This window comes from Poeciliopsis prolifica, unplaced genomic scaffold, assembly GCF_027474105.1.
Source record: "Poeciliopsis prolifica strain line A6 unplaced genomic scaffold, Auburn_PproV2 SCAFFOLD098, whole genome shotgun sequence".
Lineage (NCBI taxonomy): Eukaryota > Metazoa > Chordata > Actinopteri > Cyprinodontiformes > Poeciliidae > Poeciliopsis > Poeciliopsis prolifica.
The window spans coordinates 636,714-655,771 of record NW_026562473.1 but is presented as its reverse complement, the minus strand read 5'-3'; the positions used below and the strand labels follow the sequence as shown (position 1 = coordinate 655,771).

The following is a 19,058-nucleotide window of genomic DNA, read 5'->3' as shown; positions in this document are numbered from 1 at the left end:
TTGGTTCGCCATTACCATTTTGTCTGTCTGGATCTGGAAGTCCCACAGGATCTTAGCTCTGGCGTTCTCCACCACCTTTGGGGGTGTTTCCCACTTTGATCTCGGGGTTTCCAGTCCATATTCTGCACAGATGTTTCTGTACACTATGCCAGCCACTTGGTTATGTCGCTCCATGTACGCTTTCCCTGCCAGTATCTTGCACCCTGCTGTGATGTGCTGGACTGTCTCAGGGGCCTCCTTGCACAACCTACACCTTGGGTCTTGTCTGGTGTGGTAGATCTGGGCCTCTATTGCTCTGGTGTTTATATATATATATCTATATATATAGATATATATAGATATATAGATATATATCTATATATATCTATATATATAGATATATAGATATATATATATATCTATATATATATATATATATGGGTTTCCGACCCCGAGATCAAAGTGGGAAACACCCCCAAAGGTGGTAGAGAACACCAGAGCTAAGATCCTGTGGGACTTCCAGATCCAGACAGACAGATGTAGATGTAGCAATAGCAAGTGATTGCAACATCAGGAAAAAGGAGCACGAGAAACTGGAGAAATACCAGGGCCTCAGGGAAGAACTGGAGAGGGCCTGGAAGGTGAAGACCACAGTGGTGCCTGTGGTCATCGGGGCCCTCGGGGCAGTAACCCCCAAACTGGAGCAGTGGCTACAACAGATCCCAGGAACAACATCAGACATCTCAGTACAGAAGTGTGCAGTCCTTGGCACAGCCAAGATACTGCAGACCCTCAAGCTCCCAGGCCTCTGGTAGAGGACCCGAGCTCAGATGATAAGAACCACCCGCGGTGGGTGAGAAGGGAATTTTTTTTATATATATATATATATATATATATATATATATATATATATATATATATATATATATATATATATATATATATATATATATATATATATATATATATATATATATATATATAAGAAATAGAGCATTGGGATGATTACAGTAGCTCATCAATGAATTAGAATATTACTGAAAAGTCATTTTATTTTAGAAACTTTATCACTTATAAGACATTATACAAATTGATTGCACACAGTGTTATCAATTGAATGTTTCCCAGCTTTCATTTTGACTAATTATTATGATTTTCCTGTTACAGTTAATGAAAACATGATAATGTTGTTAAAAGTTGTTATTTTCAAGAGGTACTTTAAATCTATATTCTAGTTTATTGAATATGACAGGTGGTTTTAATGGGCTTCAGCAGGACTAAATTGGTCCCTGAGGATAAAGAGTGTGAATCTCCATTATAAACACCATGGCTTAGATGCAACTGCAGAATTCTGAAATCAAAATAAAAAAGCACAACTAACTCCTGGCCAAATGTCACAATTATTTTTTTAAATTATATAATTGGAGAATCATCTTTAGAATTTTCTGCCATTTTATTCCCTTTTTATGTTCTTCAAAAGGAATAAACCCCAAGTAAGTGCTAGTAAAGTGAAGTGAGGAGAAGAGGAAGAGAAGGGATAATAGAGGAGGAACGACAACAAAGACGAAGAGGAAGAAAAAGTTTTCTTTGTGAAGCCAGGAAGGAAACACTGCCAAGGAATGAAAGGATGAGAGAGGGGGGTCAGGTTCTTTAACCTTCCTTTCTTCTTGCTCAGGCCCTGTGTTAGGCTCAGCTGCTGAGCAACACACCCTGCCTGAAGGTCCTTTCTGACCCAACATGGCCCTCACACAAAGACTTTGTCCATCATTGAAAGCAATCTTCCCACAGAATGCAAAGTTCTCCAGGAATTTGCCTTCACTTTGTTAAAGTGTCAACTGTGTTGCGATCTCAGAGGCAGAGAACGCTGTTTATTTGGAGGTTAAAACTTCTAATTAACAAACAAGCAACAAAACACACAGGTTCATTGTGGTCAGATAATAGATTAAGTGTTTAGTTACTTAGAGGGAGCCCGTGTCATGGCGTCAGCCCCTCCCCAACCTGTTGACACTTCCTCCAGATGGTGTCTACAGCGTTTAACTGAACATGTGGGAAATAAACCGATTGTGTGTAATAGTTAGTAACTCTGCATCAGACATCAGCATGTCTGATGCAGAGTTTTCAGCACATTTTCAGCATGTGATAATGCATATTTAATTCTTAATGAGAAAAATGAATGTAATGTAGAATATACATTTTTTCTCAATTCTTCAAACTAGAGCAAGTTCTAATGAGGTCTAGGGTGCCATGCGTGGCCCTAAGAATTAGTTTGTACGGCTCCTGTGTTTTCAAATTAGGTTTCCATGGCAAGTTTAGATCTGTCTAAATGGAAGATAAGTAAGTGTTAAGTACCACACAAAGATTTTTTTCGTCCTCTTTTTGTTCTCTTTTCAATTCATAGAAAGACACCCTGAAAATCCTGCTACTCTTTACTCAGAAACACACTTGGGCTCATTCACCCATCACACTGGCTGAACATAGTCAAGATCTTAAAAAGAAGATTCCTGTTTTTGCTGCTGGAAATGAACTAAAAGCATTTTATTGACCAAAAAACAGAAAACAACTGGCCCAAAAAACTGTAAACATTACAGCAAATGTCACACTAATGTTGGTTTTATGAAAATATTGCCTGTTTAAATCATTACTGTGCATTCGTGTTGCTCTACTTTTAATCGCTGGACATTTGGAATGCGGACTGAACGGCTTCATTCATTTTCTCTACTGTTCTTCCTAAACTGCAGACTGCAATTCTAAAACAGCGCAGAAAATCAACATTTACAATGTTTCCTTCTGTTCCCTGAAAGGCCCGAATGAAATTCATCTTGAGAAACTAATCTCAATGGGAGAAGCACCAAGGGGTGATGAGAATCAATCAATCAATCAATCAATCAATCAATCAATCAATCAATCAATCAATCAATCAATCAATCAATCAATCAATCAATCAATCAATCAATCAATCAATCAATCAATCATTCAATCAATCAAGTTTATTTGTTCAGCACATTTCAGCAACATAAAACATATAAATACATAATTTAGTCACCAGTTCCAAAACCAATAACGATTATTTCTGGCAATTGTCAGGCTGCATTTTATGGTCAAAAATTAGTTTTTGACCAGTAGAGTCTTAACATAATATATATTTTTATGAATTCCTCTGATTACCTAAAACTAAAGTCAAACTCCATGGTTTAAGTTTCGGGAGTGGGAAATGCTTTGTTTCCGGGTGTGTGACAGAACTGAACTGACCTAACGCTGCTCTGTTGAGTCTGCAGCCATGTGAACGGTCTGATGTTGGACAGTCCAGCTTCTATGTCTCTGCTGTACCCTCTGCCCTCCATCCTCTCTTTACATAGATTAAGATAGCCGGGTCAGCCCCTCCCTCACCTCCCACCACCCAGTAGGGGGGTTAATTGAGATCAGCAGGGGGAGCACACGTCTGATTGACATGGCCGACGGGGACCGAGGCGATGGCTTTTTACCGGGGCCTGTTGTTCATTTTAATTGTTGTCTCAGCTCTTTGTCGTCGGGTGGAGACCCGGAGGGCAGGAAGACAAGAGGGATGGACGGGGGGAGAGTAGATGGGAGCGGAGGGAGTGGACACTGGTGATTTACATTAACATGTAGTGAAATAAACAAGCAGAGAAGTCAAGCGTTAAATCAACTTGGAGAGAGAGAGACTGAGAGAAAGGCTCCAGGGTGAGAGGGGAACAGAGAGGAGGAGAATGTGTATGTGCTCCAAAACAAACGCTCTGTTTTATTGTTCTATTAGCGCGCACTGAATTTCCATGCAGAAAAGCACACACACACGCACACACGCGCACCTACACACACACAGGCATGCTGTCAGATTTGAACGTCTAGTCTCTGTTTTCTTTCTCGAGTATTTTAGTATTCTAATCCATCACTGGCCTGACATGGGGATGCTGTTTCCCTCTCTTCCTCCATGCTGCTGCTCATACACGGCATCCGAACGGAAGATAAAGGCAGAGCAGAGGGAAAAACAAACTCCACAGCAGGGAGAGCTTTATCCAGACAGATAAAGCGGTGGAATAAAGCAGCGACGTAGAGATACAGTGGAAGTGGAAGATGTGGAAGGACAGCAGAAACAGGGGAAGTAAGCGACTGAAGAGGGAGAGGATGAGTGAAAGGGTGGAGATGAGAGAGGGGAAAACAGAGAAAGAGTAGAAAATCAAGGCAGAAACAGATTGTGCGTGTGAGTGTGTGTAGCAATGAGTTGCGGCTGAAGTCTGAACCTCCCTGCTCCATTTCACACTCTGTAGGTCCTGACGCATCAGTGCTAGAAGACACACAAACTGTCATCCATACACACACACACACACACCCACACACACACACACACAAAGACTGCGTCCTTCCTTTTTGATTTCACATCCACAAAAACATACTTACTGTGATTTCTGAATCATTCATATGAATAAAGACAGAATCACAGACACACAGTCCTGCAGCTTTAACCCTCTGGATTTGAGAGAGGAGTTCCCTCTGGAAGTCAGAGCATTTTTTTAAGGCACTTATGTGATTGCTCATGTACAGAGCTGCTACACAACTAAACTTATGACACTAATATACTGTAAATTACATTACAATAAAACACCCTCAGCATTGCTGATTTGATTGCTTTATTTTTTACTTTAGTTGCCGCGGTGAAGTTTTGTCCTGCGTCAGATCATCTCCTGTGGAGAACAGGAATTAAAGATGTTATTTATCTATTATTACAAAAGTATATTTGTAAATTTATTTTAAAAAACCCAAATAAACTTTGACATCGTTTACTATTTTGGGCATTACACAAAGCATTATATTTTACTAGTCTCATAACATTTTATGTTTTTGGTTTTTCTTTGGCCGATCTTTGTAAATTGAGTTGAAGTAGATTTAAAATACATACAAAAAAAATTATAAAATTTACCAGTAATAATACCCATTAGTGGGTGAACTTCCACTAATCCAACAATGTGCTCCTAGTGGAGCTAATTTCTTGTTTAGCACTTCAATGCTTTTAGCTTTGAAAATGTTTAGTGCATCTAAACACAAATGTATATGGAAACATTTAGATTTTACAATCTAAATGTTTCCATATAGATCCTAAAACTCTGATTTACTGGACTCTTTTGTAATATTTCATTTGAATAAAGGACAGCAAGTTAAAAAATCTTGAAATAGTTGGATATTTACACTCATACTCTTATTTTGAAGTGGTTGAACACTGTACACATCAACTTTGTTTCCGCTCACGTTTTTTCCCCTTTTTTTGAACTTTGATTGAATTTATATTGACTCAAATCAAATTCAAATCCAGTGTTATTTTTTGATGGGTTTTTTTCCTGTGGTGTCAGTTAGCCGCAGTCAGCTAGCACTGAATGTAGCACCACTTCTCCATGTAACAACCACTGTGGAGACAAGTCAGAATTAGCGCCTTAAATAAATGAGATGAAACTTCAGAGGGATGTAAAAAACAACCTTAAAGCTTGTTATTATGAATTACTTCTGCTCATACTGTAGCAAGACTGTAGCAGTAAACCCCAGAATGTATCGTGACCTGTATTTGTTATGAATGAAGTGTTTTTTTTGTGTTAAGTCTTTGATCAGTGTGTTACCGTTCTGTTCCGGCTCGGTTCTTAATGTATGAAATGCTTCGACATGCACAGGTTTGGTTCAGTAACAACAGTTAACGGATCTATCAAGCACCGTCTATTATCAATTCAGACAACAATTTGTGTAAAAAAAAAAAAGAAAAAGTGGATTGTGTGCTGTATGTTGTTATTTTACCCTTCATTCATTAGCATTTCTGGTAGTATATTCATATATCCTCACACCTATATGAGAATATTGATGCTGCTAACGGAGTCTCCAGTCATCTCATGCTGACTCTGAGTGGGATCAGCTTTGAACATTTAAAGAGACGGTGCAGGACAAGACGTGGAGCTGGAGGCCCTCACACGCCTCCTGAACTCTCAGAAAGACTCTGTCCTTCGTCCCACATGGATCGCTATTTGAGATATCTGCGTGGTGTTTTTTTGTCTCTTTAGCTGAATGTTGTTGTTTTGTTTTTTTCAGCCGTAACAGATGCACAATCCTTTTACTGTCTGCAATTCGTTGCCATGGATACCCGTGGCTCACCTAGGCTGCTGCACCCCGGGTGATCCCAAAAGGTAAATGGAGCTGAATGATCTTCGGAAGTCTTATTCTTTTCAATCCAGCAGCACCTGGTGGGGCACGCCATCCGTTTTCATGTTTTTCCCTCCCCGATTTGACTCACTGAGTGAAACCCGTTCCTCCTCCTCCCCCAGCTCTTATCCCGGCAGGTGCCTGGCTGAATGGGACATCATCGCTGCGGAGATTGAGGCGATGACACACACACATGCACACACACCAAGCAAGAGAGCACAAACATGGGCTCAAACAGTCACAGACTTGGAAATGAGGCTGGCTTTCATGAGTGAGCGGCTGCAGTTTCAAAAGTCGTCTCCCCCAAACAGAGACAGTCACTGGAGGGGAACCCTGTAGAGACGGACAAATCCCCACCTCCCCTCACCCGTCACCCCTGTTTGAGTCTGTCACCTGTTAACCTTTGCTAATTCTACACTGAAGCCAGAAACTGTTCCATCTAAATGCTTTTGAAGAACATTGACCGCTGCCACCTCCATCCCACTGCCCCCGGCTTCCTGTCTACAGCATGTCAGTATTCAGTACGAGGGAGTCGGAGCCCACAGGACGGCCTCTCCCGCTCTGTTCCATGTTAGTGTGTTATTTTCTTATGCTCTGCCGGGCCTGTGCTTTATTTTGCCTGTTCAAACTGTTGATGACTGTTTCATAAGCACACAAACCTCAACAGACCCTCTGGCACACACATAGGGAGAAGACTGCAAAAAAGAGATGGAAGCGCTGGCCCTGGTTGCTACAGATCAGAGGGTTTCCAAGCTGTGTTGTTTTAAAAACTTGGTATCTCAGTGAGTATATATGTGGCCTCGCATGAAATATTTCAATTTCCGATCATCCGGTGTCATTTTGTCCCACTGAATGTGCCCAGAGGGAATATGAAGCACTCCATGCCTCTGCTGTATTCACCTGTGAATAATAAAATAAATGTACAAGCTGACCTTTCTTTACCCCGGGTCTGCTGTTCTTCTTCTTATCTTTTCTTTTACATCGTGAAGGTTTTTGTGCTGTTTTTCTCTCTCTTTTTTCCATTTCTGTATGCAGCAGAATATGAGACACTAGCTACATTTCCATTGTACTTAAAATTGTGCAAATTTAAATTATGAAAATTAATGGAAACACAATAATTTCAAAACTCATGTTTTTCGAAAAAAGTGTTTGGGGTTGATGAGTTGGTTTGCCAGCTGTATTGAATTAGATGCATTTTGCAAAGCTACAAAATGCAATAGCTGTAACTTCTTTGCATCGTAGGTCTCATGTGATCAACAACAAGATGTTACTACTGGTGGAAACATTGAAGAAGACGACAGGATGTTGTAGGAGGAGGATGGTTTATTTTTGTTTTTTTCACAGTTCATAAAAAGTTATTCCAACATGTTGAATTCATAGCTCCTCTTTTTAAAATAGCCAGCTACAAATTTCCCCAAAACGCCTCATACATAGCCACTCCTCAGTAGGCGGGGTTTGTCGCTCCAATGCCTGAATGAGATGCAGGCATCTCCTCTGATTGGCTGATAGATGATGAGGTTGAAATGTTAATATTATTCATGTGATTGTTCACATCCTAGGGCGCTGCCAGGAATCTTGGGCCCTCTGACAAAAAAGTTAAATTGCATTGCATTTTTTCTTTATGTGAATTTTGAAACTGTGTATAATGTTGCTTCTATCTCACATTTATGCACTCATTTGTGTTGAGCTATGGAAAAATAACCTAATGAAAGATATTGAAGTTTCCAGTCTCAGCTTTTTATAGTGTGTTTGACTCAAATAAACAAAACCCTTGTATTCATGGGCTTTGCACATTTTCAGTTTCTTAAAATTCTTACATGGGTTTCCACCATGACAAACTCTGAGGTTTTTCTACAAACTCACAACTATGACATCTGTCTACAACAGGTAAGGGGTGCATTACTGATAACGTCACTTAAAAAAAAGAAAATCTAATTATCCATTCAGCAAATCACCAGAACCTGGAAACCTTTCTAGGTTGGCTGCTTCTCTGCATCATAGCAAGATACCACAAACTCATGTGACATCTTGACCTGGTTACTCCAGTTGTGCCAATTAATGATCATTGTCACACTAAATATCTTCATTAATATGTATTGTATTTGCTGTGTTTGAAATGTTCATTTTCCTAATTTAGACTTTGTTTGACAGGAAAAAAAAAGAAGAAAAAACATCATTTAAACTGTAGATACACTCAAGTGATATTGGGTTGATCCTCTGTAAAGAAACCAACACAAGATCTGGTTATGTCTCTGTGAAAAGAACTTTTAAGACATTGTAGTTTGATTATAATTATAATTTGGGATAATTATTATTACCCTGTGTTGCAACTCTGCAACGTGACTGGCACTGAAGGCAACATAAGTGAAAGGAAATGTGAATTCAAAGGGTCATCAAGACATTTTCTATGTTAAATGACTGACTGACTGACTGACCCAGAGCCAGGAAACACAATTTGAGACAAAGATCTTGGGTTAAGAACCAAAGGTCAGCAGGTTAAGAACCTGAAGGGCGGATGCAGGCTGCACACACTGGGGACAATGAAAGAACATTAACTGACTGTCACTCTTATAAACTGTTATTTTAGTCAAAGATTTTGCAACCAAATATGTTTTACAGAACCCAGTCATTTTAACTGATTACATCTGGAGTTTTTTTTTTATATTGTTTTCCTTTTGTTCCTGATTCTGACAATTTGATGGAAATAACATAAATATAAAAAAAGATACGGTATGAATTGTTTTTCAGTAGAAATTAAGAGAAATTCAAATTGACTTTAAAAAAATTTGAATGTGTCACATAAAAATATTAAACAATAAAATTTCAACACAAAGAAAGACAATAAAAGCCCAACACAAATTAGTAATTACAATATTAACTTATTACATTTTGAGTTTTAAAGTTCTGATTATTATTATTATTATTATTATTATTATTATTATTATTATTATTATTATTATTATTATTATTATTATTATTCTACATTCATTTTCATGATGAATTTAATTTAAAATTATGCTTATTTCAGTAATAGACTTAAAATGCATGATTTAAAACACTGAATCATAAACTTTATTCTCTTAATTACTATTATGACTTCAAAACTCATATTTGACTTTCATTCACATAATATGACTTTAAAATTTAAAGGATTATTTTTATTAAATAATTATGATGTTAAAACTTATAGTCATGTATTTCAAATTGAATTCAAAACAGTTATTTTCATAATTATGATTTATTCTTGAAATCATAACTAAAACTAAATTATTGCCTACTCTTGTAATGACAATTAAAACTTATAATTATGTGAAACCAGTAATGACTAAAAACACTCAATACTATGACTTATTTTAATAAATGAGTTAATTATATCTTTAAACCTTAAATTATTACCTTTATTCTTGTAGTTGTGACTCTAAGACTCATAATGATGATATTAAAACTTTAAACTATAAATATTTTTTTCTCATAATTATGACTTATTCTCGTAAACATGACTGCAAATGGTGACTGTTATTCTCATAATTATGACATCAAACTTGATGTTCTTACATTTATTCCGATATTAGGAGTTTAAAACTCGAAGTGATGACTTTTAAACTATATTTACCATCTCATAATTATGACCTTAAAACTTTTGTCTTCCTGTTGGATTTGTATCTTTTCTGTCATGGTGGAAATGGTTTTTCATGTCAGTGTTATATGACATTTTTGTGACTATAATGTTTTGACCGTGGAAAGCAGGACTGCTGTAGGAAAAGCTGCTCAGAACCATCAGATTCAGGTTCCTGGTATGTCATACAACATTACAAGTGTTTTTCTTTCTTTTTATGGGAACTGATGGCGTAAAGGAGGGATTTAAGCAACACACTCCCAGACTGACAGCTCCTCTAACTGTTGCTCGGCATGGATGTGATTCCACACAGAGCAGATGGTTAATGAAAAGAAAACAGTTCTGTGCTTCTGGAAAACTCTGCTGCACTGATCAAGTCACCAGCAACAACAGGAAGACAGTCGCACTCATCAGGGAGGGCGTTTGAGCCGACATATGGCGGCGGTAATAAGCATGCACATACATAATGATGCATACGTACGACATGCGGGGAAAGTGGTAATTTGAATCGACTTTACAGGCAGATTGATTTTCCTTCAGGCAGTAGTTTTAAGTACAGGACAGATTGCAACCTAAACAAACGACCTGATACAGCAAGATTCAAGCCTCCGTGACAACACCTTCACGCCTGCAGTTAGCTCACTAAAATGTCTGCCTCAGAGAACAAAAGAAAATACTGCTTAGCTCATTCCATTTGGTGCTGTAAAATATCTTCTGTGCCTACTATTAACTAGTGGAGAACTTGTATATTATCCCAGGCCTTATGTAGTGAATAAAACAAACAAAAAGGGGGAAAAAATAGACTTTAACATTGAATCGATGTGAACTCCATTCACTTCCATCTAGTCATCCTGCTTGCCATGGGAATTACTCCTGTCAAACTGTGATGAGAATGAGTCCAAGGGTGTTTTTAATAGAGCTTGTCAGTGTGGGACTGATGAAAACACACTGATATCCGAAAATTCATTTGATGTTGGCACATAGCAGAGCACACACATACACAAGCAAACACTGGCAGAAAGAGATGCTATGTTTACTGCACCTCCCAGGTCCTTCACACAGACACATCCACCACGTTAAACTAGCCGTAGTCTGAAAAGCAGGACTAATACCAGCACTACTGCAGTCTGGGTAAACTGGGAATAAAATGTGCAGTTAGTCAAACAACAGATGAAAAAGAAGCTATTATTATATAGGGAGATAATCGTATTAAAATAAATAAACTAATATAAATATGGACTTTAAAATGAAGCAGTGGCCTAAAGTCCTCTAGTGTGAAATGCTCTTATTGTTGGTGTGGTTTGCAGCTCTCAAACAAGCATAAGTGAACTTTATTTTCTGGAAGAACTGCATTTACTGGAAACTCCTAACCATCCAAACACACTAAGCTCCTGGTGTTTTGTAGTCTGTGGTGGAAACGTCCTGCTGACAACGCAGCACCAGATAACAGCACAGGGATAGCACCTCCACATTCCTGGCTACCCAATACACTGCTGATGCTGGCCAGTATGTCTCATTCACTCACCATTTTACTTAACTATTTACAGTTTAGCAGCTGACCACCAGGTTACCCAAAGCTTTGTTTAAAGCTCATCCTCATTTTCCTTTTATAGCCTCTGGAAACAGCAGAAATCATTAGCTGAGAATTGAGCCACGGTGTGATACTTTCTATGTGGTGCCTAGAATTTATGAAACTAAAGAAGAAAGTTGAGGTGTTGGGCCAGAGTGCACAGCACCAAATAATTATTAGACGTCATAAAAATGATGTAAAGTCAGAAGTGGAGGGCTCATGACTCAAGGCTAGACCAGAGGATCAATCTGACCTTGTTCTGATACTAACAGGCTAAGCAGCGAAGAAAGGAGAGCAAATTTACATTCTCAGTCCAAATCATTACATATGTTTCCATCCTATTGTCGTGTTAAGGTTCATCAAATTTTCAAAATGTGGCAAAAATGAAAAATAAAAACAAATTAGGCATATTTCCATCTGCTGGTTTGGAGCGAATCAACCAGACGTTTCAAATTGTGATTTCATCAGATTTATTACAGCCAGGTTGAATTTGAGATCTGAACTTAGAAATGTTGTGCCTGTGGTGAGGTACGGACGATGTGTTTCCATTTCCCTTTAATGCACTAACTGTTTTTCAGAAAAATCAAAAACAACCACAAGCAAGTGTCAAACTTTAGGAATTTATTTTGAATTTTACAGTTTCCATCACCCATTTCTAATGTGACACTTCAGAAGGCACATGCAGATGCAAACAGCATGTTTTTATCTCAATTTTTGTAGACCAAGTTTTCTATTCATCTCTCATCTCCAGTCTTCATCAGTTCTCCATTGCCATTTCAAAACTAGGCGTGAATATCTATGCACATTTTTTCCCTTATTGGTTTTGTTTTCTTCATCCTGTAGATTTGAAAACTGTCTCAGAGCTGAACTGTTTAGTAGTTCTACAGCTACTAATGTTCTACTTTTCTTTTTTTAACCCTAACCCCCTTCCATCCATTTGGCATTTGAAGGTGTCTTACGATTGGACAGAATTAAAGTATTTGTGAAGTGGCTTGAGATGACTTTTTGAATTGGTACAATGTCAGTAAGCTGAACTGAAAGTTGAATTGATTCAAATTCAAAAATGACGGAATGTATTCATTTCCATCATTTTTTCATACCTGTCAGCCTCATTGTGCAGGCGCTAGTGCCTTCATATAAGTTTGTTCATCATACAGTATTCAGCCATACAGGAAAAAACATAAGGGAATTGGGAGTGAATCAGATTTTTAAGGTACTACATTATGCTCCCTCCCTGAGCAGAAAGCTTGGTGTGGTTTCAGATGTGAAGGACAGAAATGATGAAAGTTTTGTCATAATTTCCCTGTAAGCTGGTCAGATACAGTCATCAAACTGCAGCAGAATGAGCACTGTCTCTTCTTACCTGTGTTGCCACCATGTGCAAATATGATAAATCAGTCTATAAATCACTGCTGAGCAACAGCAGCAGAATCACTGATAACTTTTCAGGTTTATCCTTCCTGTAAGCACACAGTCACAGAAATGTGGATCCCACAAGTATTTCTGCTTCTGATGTTTCTGTGAGATGCAAAAACCACTAAGAAACATTTCATACCGGGCAAAGGTTTACATTAAGAAATACAGACATTTTCTATAACCTATCAGCATGAAGTCAGTGAGCAAAAGACGTTGGGAGCATTCTGGGTATGGAGCAGAAACATCACTGTTTAAACCCTGAAACATTTAGTTATCATTTTGTCTTGTGACATCATGCTGAAAAACAATTCATCAGGCAGAAGTGTTGTTTAAGGATGTTTGACTACTGTGTTTGTAATAGTGGTGGGCCTCTGCGTGTGATCATCATCGTGACTCTACAATCATATTTAATAAATTGGAATATCTTTATATGAGGCTGCAGGTCAAATTAAAAGCACCATTTGAAAATAACAATCATTAAGCAGGTATTAATACAGCTACATACTTTCTTTAAGCCCACATTTTTGTTTTTGATCATTTCTTATTATTGGACTGATGTAATATTCTAATTTTAATTCAATCTGAATAGAGTCACACAGACAAAAGAAACACTTCGAAAGTTTTATTGGACTTAAAGTCCTCTGGTGCCTGGACCTGGCTGGTAGAAGATGTGTATGCTGAGGACTGCCAGGAGGATGATCTGCTCTGGGAGAGGATTAGAGACTGGACTGGAAGGAAGCCTGAAGGAGGTTGGAGAATGAAGGTGTGGATGAGGAGGAGGTGGGTCGGAACACCTGCAGGTGGATCCATGGATGATGCACATAGGTTCTTGAGTGATGATTGGCTGAGGTGGAGTGGCGACCTGGTGCTGGTTGGTCACTGACTGATGCAGGTGAGGCTGGAGAGAATCTCCCAGCTTGAATTTAAACCTCGGCTTCATAGTCACAACATAAAAATCCTGTCCTACATCCATCTCTATGTACTCAACATATTTAATATTGGACTGAATTAGAAATGTTGTGCCTGTGGTAAGGTACCACAGGCACAACATTGCTGGAAATGGGATTTCCAGCAATAGTCTAATTTATTGACTGTTTTGTTCTACGTTGTAAGGTGACGTCATGCTGACTGTAAGCTGTCGATAAAACTCCACTAGAAACTTTTCCTACTGTCTGTTCTTCACTGAATGCTGGAACTCATTCCACAGGTGGCTGAACAAAAATTTACTGAAGTCTTTTCCAACTTCTGCAATATGTTTATTGAGGCTTTTTTTCTTTTTTACATTTTTATCTTTTTCCATTTAGCAGTTTTTTTTTGTTGTTGTTGAATAATTCAGCATAAATCACACATTCAGACTGGTGACGATCTTCTCGTTTCACATGACAAAAAGCTGACATTTTAGTGTGTGGACTATATTTTTCTGTATATTCCCCAAGGAAACCAGTCAAAACAACTAAGATGAGATGATTTAAGCAGGGCTCTAAAAGTGAACATCATCAGGCAGTTGTATTCACCTGATGGTTTTTACTGTGTAGCGCATTACATGGTGTCCAGAGATCTATTAGTGACCTCATCCTCTTTAGGAGCCATTTTCTATATCGAGCAGCAGTTCTCTTCTGACAACAAAAGGGACTGGAATTGAAAGAGCCTCATGCTAAGGTAATGCATTTAATGCTGGTCCTCTCTCTGCACAAGCACACTGGCTCTTCTTTCTTCAGAGGGTTCTACTTTTGCAATACTAATAATAAAAAAAATAATCTTAATAATAACAAAAAGTAATGATTGGTCATCAGCACCCTGGCTGTTAATGTATTCTGACTAATCCCAAGCTGTTTGCACCTCTGCTGCAGTTATTTGCTGAGCACCTCAGGCCACAAAAATTACCACAAATCACTCACCACACCCTGCGCTCTTGTGCTCTGCGTCATTGATTCACAACGATAGAGCCCCAGGTGTTTGGAGGAGCAAATGCAAAAGCTTTCATAAAGATCGTCTCGCTTGAATCACTAATGCGTTGTAGCAATTTGTGACGAAATGTAGTCAAGTGAGCATTTATTTATAAGGCATGGGTTATTAACTCGACTTTTGGCCCTACAAGCCAGATGAGCTGTTCAGTGTGAAGCTCGGAGGAGTCTGTGTGAGTCTGAGATGCGGTAGTCTTCACACAGACTCAAGTAGTTGAGCGAACACACTCAACACACACAGACACACACACACACACAGAGCGCTCTGTGTGGTCCATTGTGAGGCCTATTAAATAATCAGGCATGTTTCCTCCCCACTGGCAAAAATCAGGACCAGTCCGCTACTGCTCAGCAAACTGCTGCGTGTGTATGCGCACATGCATGTTTGTGTGTATGTGCTTCAAAGAGAGAGAATGTGAATATAAATGTGGGCAAGTTTCTGTATATGTCAGCGAGTAGTTATGCACTCACCAACCCAGACATTAATGTCGTAATGTTGTCTGTGTGTGTATGTGTGTGTTGCTCTTTGGTCTCTGTGGAACAGCTCTGGAATTAGCACTGAATATTTTCAGGCTCTAAAGTTCATCTCAACCTTCCTGACTGGGTTCAGGTCACCAGCGATCTTTGACATTTTTATCCAACAATCAGCCTCCATCTTCCATCTGATAGAAACTCTCCTTCTATCAGATGGTCATCTCCTTTAGTGACACTTTCTCATGAAGAGTTGCTCTTTCTTTTTACTATCTCTTTATTCCTATCCTGTCTTTACATAACTGGACTTCCAGAATTTGCTTTGAACTGTTTGAAGACCTGCAGTGGTGTTATGATGCTTCAGACAAGAAATTAGCCACCTTACACACAAACCAGTTCTTAGAGTTCCAACAGTCATCTCACAGAAAAACAAAAAATCTTCAAATAAAAGACTGAAAGAAGCTGAATGGATACACTTAACTAATATACCAGATACCAACCAGTTCAATTATACAAACTGTCAGAGGAACCAAGTTTTCATTCACATGTGTTATCAGATTAAGATGGACTGTCTGAAGAGCATTCTAAACCTGGGAAAATGGTCAGCCATCTTGTTATAGAAACACTGATTTAGAGATGAAGTCAGAGAACAAGGTGGATCATTGCAGATCCATGCTTCTCTCCTACATGGTCCAAAGGTTTTGGGCTCTTGTTTACTCTGCTATAGTGTTTTGTCATTTACATAAAAACTTCATTATGACCTTTCGTTTAAAGCAGGGGTGTCAAACTCCAGACCTTGAGGGCCAGTGTCCTGCAGTTCTTAGATGTGCCACAGGTACAAAACACTGGAATGAAACGGCTTAATTAATTCCTCCTTGTGTAGATCAGTTCTCCAGAGCCTTAATGATCTAATTATTCTATTCAGGTGTGGTGAACATCTAAAGGCTGCAGGACAGTGGTTCCTCCAGGACTGGAGTTTGACACTTGTGGTTTAGGAGTAAGAGCAATTTGGGCTCTTGTTCATATGGTACTAACATTATTATACCACCAATATAGACGGAACAAACAGTGTTGCCTTTCATTTACACAGTAACAATGTTCTTTTTATTTATTTTCCCTCCAGCGGGTTTTTGTGGGCTCAAGTATCCCTTATATGAAAGTAGGCTGACAGGAAAGGGGCAAGACATGCAGCAAACATCGTCGGGTCCAGGAATCGAACCAGCGATGGCCATGTCTCAGGTTCGATTCCCAGACCCGTGACTGCCACGTCAAGGACTCAAGGCCTCCAAGTGTGGGTCGTGCTAGCCCCTACGCCACCACAGCACACCCCTACAGTAACAATGTTTTGGCCTCATGTTAACGTAGCACCAAAGTTATGGCCAGTTGTTCACATAATAAGAATGTTTTGGCATCTTGTTTCCATGGCAACAGCGATTTGGACTCATCTTTCCATGACACCAGTGATTTACCTCTCACTTCCAAAGTGATAGCATTTTGAACACTCGTTTACATGGCACCGATATTTTGGCCTTTTATGTACAAGCTCTTTTTAACATAATTATTCTCAAACCGATTATAATAATCTGGAATATTGGTTACACTCAGTTATAAATTGTATTCAACTTGGTCACAGGGCCTGTAATTAATTAGTTGCAAAAATATGGACAATGATAAATCAAAATTTATATCATGAAAATGAAATGTATTCTGATAAATGATAACCGATACAACTAATGCCCTACTGCTTTGCACAGATCTTTTCATTCCTTTTCCTTTACATTTGGATCAAGAAAGATGATCCAAACATCAAGAGAGACTTTTGAAGAAAAACTTGAATGGATCAACATGGTGGGGAAATAATTCCCCCCTTATAAATGTTTTCTGTCCTTGCCTTGTTACTAAATTTACATTTTCATTCAGAAAAGCGATTTGAACCAATCTGGTGACCTGACGCTCTCCTTCCAGATCTCCTGGCTATCATAAAAACATTACAACAATAGAAGCATTGGAGAAAGCCTATGAAAATTGAACTTTGAAAGTGAACGAGTCTGTAAACACTTCTGCTCTTCTGTGTAATGCATTTTCATCACCATCATCTTCCTAAACAAAAAGTCATTCCGTAGAGCCTCAGCGGACACATGCAGCCAGAGGGATAAGCAAGGGGATGATGAGTAGTAGGCGGAGTAAACAAAATAAAGCTTTTAATCTGTAAATGGAGAGGGGTAATGGTCATTTAGGCATTAAGATATCCCCTCTGTCCGTCTGCGCTCTTTGCGTCTCCTTAATGGTCCTTAAACATTTATGAAGGCTGATAACAGTGAGGGACCGTAGCTACACAGAGTAATCAAATCACTCCTGGTTATGGGGCTCTACTCGGAAAGGGAGAGAGGGAGGAGAGCAGCAGGAATAAAGGATCAGCAGCAGCCTGGGAATTAAGGGGAAAAACACAGTGTCATTTTGGGTAATAGAGAAAGAAAGAGCAGAAGACAAATAGAAATATATTAGCTCTTAAAATAGTCCTCTTGGAAAGTGGAGACACAACACAGCGGGAAGCTGTCAGGCTGAGTATCTCACAAAGCTTTTTTTAAAATCTTTTACTAAACACATCTCCCCGTCTGTGGAATTCTCACTGAAATGCATGACTCACTGCTTGTACAGCTACATATTTTGGACTTTGCAAATTGACTTGTTCAAGATAACTGCACAGCTCATACTGTAACGGTCAGTATGCTGCAAACTACACAACCAATGGCTGGATTTTATCTTTTATACACAGCAAATTAAATGAGACAAGTTAAATTTCACCTTTAGCCTTTTTCACAAAGCCGTTGTGTGAAGACAAGTCAAATAATCTGCTCTGGCTGTTCATAAGTCCTCACACCCTTTGAAAGGAGCCAATATTAGTGAAATTAAGGAGAAGTGTTGAATCAATCATATTATCGGATGTTTCAATAATAAAATTTTCCCCAATACCTATACAGAAGTAAATAATACTAAGAAGTAATATTAAGCAGAGGCACTTGTACTGAGACAAGAAAAACTGATATTGAGACACTCCTAGTAAATGGTGCATCAATGCTTTCCAACCCTACCAGAAAACATATTCGAGAAAAGCATTATTGTTATTATTTGCTAGGTGTTCTCAGTTCCTGTTGGAAGAAGCAGCTCTACTAAAGAGTTGAAGTGGACACAGGATTTTGGTTTGGATTTTATCCCAAAGGCAGATGAAGGAGCTCATTTTAACTTTTGGGTGGATTGTCCTCTTTGTGAACACCACGAGTCACTGAAACATTGTTTTGTCCTGTTCAAAGTTGAAAAGCCTCTAAGGTTTTGCAGGACTGGAAGGAAGCCCTATGGCAAATATTATATTTTTCACAGATGCTTTTGGTTTTGGTCTAAAATACACAGCTATAAAAAGTAAGACTCTTGTTCGAATTAATTTCCTTCTTGTAATGCAAAGTTTATTCTGTGAAACAATAGAAGGAACAATAAAATGCTTGGACAGGGTTGGACCAATGTGCTTTAGTTGGCTGCGTTAAGACTGACAGTGGAGACTTATTTTTATTGCATTAATTCCAATTTAAAAATGTTCACATACTACCGAGTATTTTACGTTTTATGTAGAAGATGACGCGTTAATTCTGCATTTTTAAAATGATGTTGCCATTCTTTGTATATGTTTAGTTTTACAAATGAACATGGACTTAAGTGTAATTGATTTTTGTACACAGAGATTTAAAGAGAAGCAGCAGCAAGAGCTCCAACAGCTGATGGTAAGGAGATAAACTAAGTAGTTAGCATGTCGTGCAAGTCAACTGTTGTTGTTTGACTGTTGTCAAACAGCAACAGT

General features: G+C 38.7%; 1 long non-coding RNA gene across 1 annotated transcript; it reads left to right on the top strand.

The window, feature by feature from the left end:
• The first annotated feature begins 1,367 nt into the window (after nucleotides 1-1,367).
• LOC129353846 (uncharacterized) lies at nucleotides 1,368-7,112 on the top strand. Its single transcript, XR_008605091.1, has 2 exons — nucleotides 1,368-6,155; nucleotides 6,294-7,112. It is a non-coding gene; the product is annotated as an uncharacterized LOC129353846 (long non-coding RNA).
• Nucleotides 7,113-19,058: the final 11,946 nt, after the last annotated feature.